The sequence below is a fragment of the Pinus tabuliformis genome, chromosome J (genome assembly GCF_031772625.1).
Source record: "Pinus tabuliformis cultivar Carrire ecotype Pingquan chromosome J, CPIR1, whole genome shotgun sequence".
Lineage (NCBI taxonomy): Eukaryota > Viridiplantae > Streptophyta > Pinopsida > Pinales > Pinaceae > Pinus > Pinus tabuliformis.
Genome location: NC_142295.1, coordinates 441463639 through 441470351, shown reverse-complemented (window position 1 = coordinate 441470351; position 6713 = coordinate 441463639).

Genomic DNA, 6713 nt, shown 5'->3' with positions numbered 1-6713 from the left:
AAGGACATATGGCCACAAAGAATCAAATTCGTGAGAGGAGGGTCAGGTTTTTGAGTTGAGGTGAAAATCTAGTAGATCAAGAGGTTGTAATAATGATTGCAGAAGGAATAGTTGCAAGGCACTGCAAACAATCCAACGACTGTGAGCTAAAAGATTATCTCAGGTATGCATTTATCTTATTGGAAAAATTGAAGATCGTTGGCCCACCAATGGTCCCCATACATTTTTACATAAAATGTAAGGGCCCCCATTGAAATTTTTACATTTTCTTTTAGTTTTATGACAGTCTTTGATTTCATGAGACTAGAATTGGTTTGATGTATGCATTTTTATTTTCTAATAATTTTATGACTGGCCTTTAGTTATTTTGATTGTTGTATTAATAAGCTTTGATGAATGTGAAGTATGCTCTTAGTAGTTTCTTAATTGTATTGCTTATTCTCTTATTCATTAGAAACATGAGAATCATCCCTTTCAGGCTATGTTTAATGAGTTATGAACACACTATCACTTTTTACAGCATATCATTATTTATGTATAAGAATTGCTACAAAATCCTAGATTTTGTAACAACACTAGCCTATGTTTATTTTCCTTACGAAATGGTCTTTAGAACATTATGCATGCCTTAATGTCAATTATTATGTTTTTATGGAATGGTGTATAAGTCCTAATGTTTATTGGTAAGTGATTGATAGTGATAACCTAGGGATGGAAAAATATGTTAACATTGCATTATATGATGTTTGTAAATGGTTAATTTATTCTACCATATATATATATATATATATATATATATATATATATGGATGGATGGTATCCTATTTTTGTGTTATATCACAATATGGTTAATATGTTATTGATCAATTGGTCAAATTTAAATGGTGTTAACCCTATTTACCATCGAATCATGTGTTCCTTTTGAAAATTTTGGATTCGCACTTATTGCAAGTAATGGTTTTGGGTGATGTGTCATTTCTTATGAGGTTTGTATGGTGATTTAATGGGTGATTTAGCATGCCCGTCCGAGGTGTAAACCTTAATAGGAACCAATTTTCATATCTGTGGCTCATTTTCACATTTTGAGCCTACTGTTCATTTCCCATTTCTCTTAGCCATTACTACCTTCATAATTGACTCTGTACTTTTTAGTTTCTCGAGTTAACCATTAGGGTTTTTGGGGGTATACCAATGCTTTCCATTCATTTTCCTTCCCATTCCTTCCAGAAGGGTCTACAACTTAGGGTTTGGATGACAACCATGTTACACATCTTCGACCTCTATCTCACCCATATTCCTAGTCTAATTCCTTCAAGAATATAACCATTCTCCCTATAGTCTGGGTCGAAACCATTGGAGTTGAGATTGTAGAAGCATATGATGAGTGCTTGGCCTTATTTCTCTAATTCGTATGGAGGTCTTTCCTCCAATTATTTCATGGTAATAACAAAGGTGTTGTGAAAGATTTTTCCACTTTAATGGGAAGAAAGCGTGAACGAGTGACTTGAATATGGCCATAAACCTTGACTTCATTGCAATAGCCGCACACCTCTCGATCGAAGGGGAAAATTGGTTTGAGAACTGTGCAATATATGAGATCCCCTAGAGGAAAATTCTCGTCGGTAGAGATTGTGTTCATAATGTAAAGGCATGACATTATTTTTTAAACCTAAATGGCATGATTTACTGAATGTGCTCTGTCAATATGTAACTTGCGAGGGATGTTACAAATTGGTTTTCATTTATCATATTAGGTTGTTGATGGTTTTTCTTGTCCATAAGATTAATTTTCCCTACTATCTACATAAAATTTTTACTAACATGTCTCGAGCCTATTAGTTAGACCAAAAGAACCTTAAGAGATCCCTATTCCACCATAGCCTGATTTGTATATTATTTAAACACCAGTTGGTTGAGTTGGGTGATGACCAAGATAGTTTCTTGGCCTGCAATGGCTTTGAGAAATCCCAAGAATTCGACCCTCTTGATTTCTCTGGCACTTATGCCGCTGACCCTTCACTTATCAACATTGTTCCACCACATTGTGATAACTTACAACAAGAAAATTGTGAGGAATCAGTCCATGCTACAAATCCATATATATCCAATGAAAATCAAGTTGAAACATTAAGTATTTCTCCCCTTCATGTTACCATAACCATGGTCAAAAGCACCCATGTTCGTCATACAAAGTTTAAAGATAAATAGGAACGAAAACCTTCTAAGGTAACTCCTCGGTCTGGACCTACAATCATAGAACCTGCACACGAAGTGGAAACAAGTAAAATGAAACATCAACAACAATCTAAGGTTAAGGAAAAATAACTCTAGAGAAATATTGCCCAAGTAAGATGAAATAAACATAAATTCCCCCTACCAATGATGTATTTGTTGATATTAAAGCTCATCTCGATCCATCGCCAAAAAATAATAAACCTCAATTGCAAGAGAATTTTGGATTCCGTGGCATCGCTGCATATATTGATGACAGTCCCCCAAGCACCCTCTATTCAGATGAGCCAATCACTAATATGTACTAGAAACAATAGTACTTGGTCATTGTCCCTGATTTGGTATATCATATTAGTCGACTTATTCATGAAAATAATCTGCTTAAAGCTTTATTCCAAGTGAGGAAGAAACTAAAGGACCAAAAATCGTCCACCACTGAGAGTAAAACCTAGTCAAAAGACACCCATATCATTATTAAATCATCAAAGGTCAAAGTAGTTATTTCTTTAGATTTATATGGCTCTCATGCAGATAAATAATGATTTTATTTTATCTATATCTATGAGTGTGGAGTTTCAAAGGTATTTTTTTCATTTTCATTTCCTTACTAAATTTAGATAAATGGAAACTACATAATCCTTGATTTTGTAGCAACCCTATTTTATTATTAAGACAATGTTTAATCACAATTTGGTTGGTTGCAATAGGTCCCATATATTGGACAATGACCTTGGACTTCACTATCAAGGATATGCACCATCAAAGCATACCTTTTACTAGCCCTGTATGGATGCCTTGTTAGTCACTCATTTTTATTTTAGTTTTTACAATTTGGCCATTAGGCAAAATGAATAGTTTTTGTCTATCTTTGTAAATCATAGTTAGAGACAATTTAGGATTGTTTTTGGATACATTGAGGCTTGTATCAAGTATATAAACCCTTCATTTTGATATGATAGAAAAATATGGGGGGGGGGGGGGGGGGGGGGGGCGGAGGGCGCCTGCTGGGGGGTTGTGTTGTTCCAGGAGAAAAAGATATTATGAAGGAAATGTTCAGTAATATTACAATGACTATGGATACATTTTATATTTTTTGTAAGTGTTAGACTTGATTTGGATTTATTCAATGAGTTTAAACTTATATAATTTGTCCGCTTTGATGAAAACTTGACTAAACTAAGAGCGGGGGGTGAATCAATTTAGTACATTCATGGACATGAAATCTATTTTCTATAAACTCATTAACTAAACCATTAAATGAGCATATTGACACATAATGACCATCAGATTTAATGTGCAAACAACAAGTAATAAGTAAATCAAAAACATCACATCAACACATAAAAATAACAAATATGGACACCAGATATAAGTGGAAACCCATAAGGGGCGAAAACCACAATTTTGCGATTGTTATGATGCAAAGTCGAGCTCCTACTCCCTTATTACATCTGCTTTTCTATAGGCTACAACCTACAAGAGGATACTACCTCAATTTTTATGCAAGCGACAACGTGCAAGGAAGCTCCAACTCCCATAATCTTTCTGCATGCTACAACCCACTATAGCCCACAGGAAGCTCCTACCTCAACAGGCTCCAACCTATCATTTATCAAGCTACAACATGAAAGGGGACTACAATCCCTTGATACATAAAGAAAATAATGTGTTGGTTAACTGTTCTATAAATCTACATACCTCCATATTTTTGTCTTTGTTTCTCCTCCTCAATTTTGCTTCACATTAACTCTTCTATGTACCAGGTAATTAATGAATAACACCTCAATCAACTCTCACACATTCTCTAACTCTCTAACCATTTAGCCTTGCAACCTCACACATTTTTATAAGCATGCTTTGATGGATGTTAGTATTCCACACACACGAATCTGAAATGACAAAGCTTGTCTCTTTGCATTCCAAAAGTGTCTCTTCAATTCCAAAACTCTTGAATATTAAAATACATAATAAGGAATTGCATCATATCTAAATTTCATGTCACTAAAATAAATTTCAACATATTCAAATAGCATGCATTAATATAGCCTTGCACCACAATATTCTTCATGTCTTTGTATTTTCCTTTTCGTTTGCCTTTGTCTTACATCACAATAATCTTATTGCATCACAACATCTCAATCATCACAAACATATGAAAAAAAAACTTTAACAATTTGTTCTCCAAAGCATAACCATAACTTCATCAACACAAGCATGCCATCAACAATACCTTTTCAAATTTGCATATATTATCTACCTCTTCAACATTTATTTCTATTGCATAACACATCTCACACCTCGAGCATCAAGCACCACAAGTATCAAACGTATTTCTTCTTTGTTGCTCCTTTGCCTTTTCCTTTTTCTTTTTCATTTCCCTTTGCCTTGCATCACAAGTATCAAACATACTTCTTCTTTGCTTCTCCCTTGCCTTGCTACTCCTGTTGTTGCTTTTCCATCAATGACAACAATGGCAACAATCCCCCCCTTTGGTATTGATGGAAAAACTTTTCTCCTCCCCCTTTTGTCCCGAGAAAACACTTCTCCCATCTTTTTCTTACCTCCCCCCTTTGACATTGATGGCTAGGGGTGCACATACTGCATATGTTTTGATTGTTGATAACATTTCTTCTTATTGCTGACATAATAGATGAACTTTTGTGACTTGAGAATGTGAAATATCACAGAGCAGTACTCCTTGAGATAACCCTTCTTTAGACCTGCCAACAAAAGTTGAAAATTGCATGACTTAAAAGTTTTGAAGCCACATATGTAGTGTTCTATACACAACGTTTTTTAATAGAATATGCAAGTCAAGCACTTGGAAGCAGTTAGGGAAGCCACACTTTTGATCAATTAGTGCAGAAAACCCTAAATTCAATGTATCAAAGATATATATCAAGGCTTCAAAAGATCTTGAATAGCTGTAAAAATTCTCTCCATAATATATTAATGCACAATATATAACATAGTCTCAATGATATGAATCTCCATGAATGAATGTTTCTCCACAATTAAAGTTGCTCCATAATAAATGCTCTCCATGAATTCATTGTATTTAATGTTTTCATATGAACACACTACAAACAATATGCTAGTTCAAATATCAATGCTACTACAAATATATTAAACCCTTTGCAATATGTGTCAAATAATTTTTTTCCACTGGAAAAATCGTAATTTTATTCAAAATTGAGTAAAATTACATGTTGTAGATGCTGTAATAGCATATGCTGTAACATAACTTGTTCTGCCAAGAACAGGATCTAAAAAATATGTAGCTATCTATCTATGCTTTCCTACCTTTCTTTTTTTCCACTTTCCGCCAACCTTCATTTTTGGGCGTGGCTGTTACAATAGTCATTTATACTTCGTTTGTGGCTGCCATGATTTCTTTTTCAGAATCTGAGCTTGTTGAAGAGTATGCTCGCTTGCTGCTCCTAATTTCCTGGCCTGGGTTCTCATATTGCTGCTGAGGATTACTTGCATTTGGATCTGTTGCACATTCAATCAGATTTTCATTATTCTGCGGGTGGAGTGGACTGCTTTCTTTGTTGATTTCTGGGTTATTTCCTCCATCTTCAGCTCCTTGAGGTATACTGGTGGTTTCTGCATTCTGTTCCTCTTCTATATCCTCTGCCCATGTGGCCGTAAACTGCCATCCTTTCGGCTTTGGAGGTTGTCTTCTTTTCCTATCTTTTTTATTTTGTGGGCATGCACTCTGAAGATGACCAGTTTGTCGGCATATGCGGCAACGAAAGGCAATGTTTTCGTAATCTAGTGGCTGTGCCCATTGCTTTCCTTTATGGAGTAAGAGGATGTGGTCTGGTAGGCCTTGGCTGAGATCAACCTCCACACAGATCCTGGCGAAAGTGTAGATATCCTTTGATAGGCGCTCATTGTCCACTTTTAAGAATGTCCCCAAGGCATTGTCAATTTCTTCTAGTACTTCGTAATGCCAAAAGTGTATAGGTAAGTTGAACAATTTTACCCATACTGGCATTTTGGAGACTACCATGCTGTTGGGATCGAAATCCAGGAACTAAGATTTCACAAAAAGGCCTGCATTGCCCCAGAACCATGGTCCTTCGTTCAATGCATATTCCTTGTCCTTTATGGTGTCAAATTTGACAATAAAGAATCCCTTTGAATAGAGATGGATATCACAGTTTTCTGTCCATATGGAATAAATCCATTGACGAAGGGCTTCCGGTTTGGGCCAAAAACCATTGAACCTGCATATCACTGCTTTGGTTAAATAATCAGCTTGTATTTCATTTACCTCTGGTATGGCAATTGTTATTGCAGGGTTCTGTGTTGTCTGCTCAACAATGTAGGCCCCTGGTGTTGTAGCTTGTTGTTCTGTTTTTGTTTGTGGTTCCATCTTCCCTTTTACTGCATCTTTGAAGGACGCAGGTCCTTTTGAGCTTGTGCCGGAACAGCCTCCGCGGAGTCTTGTGCTAAGGCAAATTGTTGAGTCG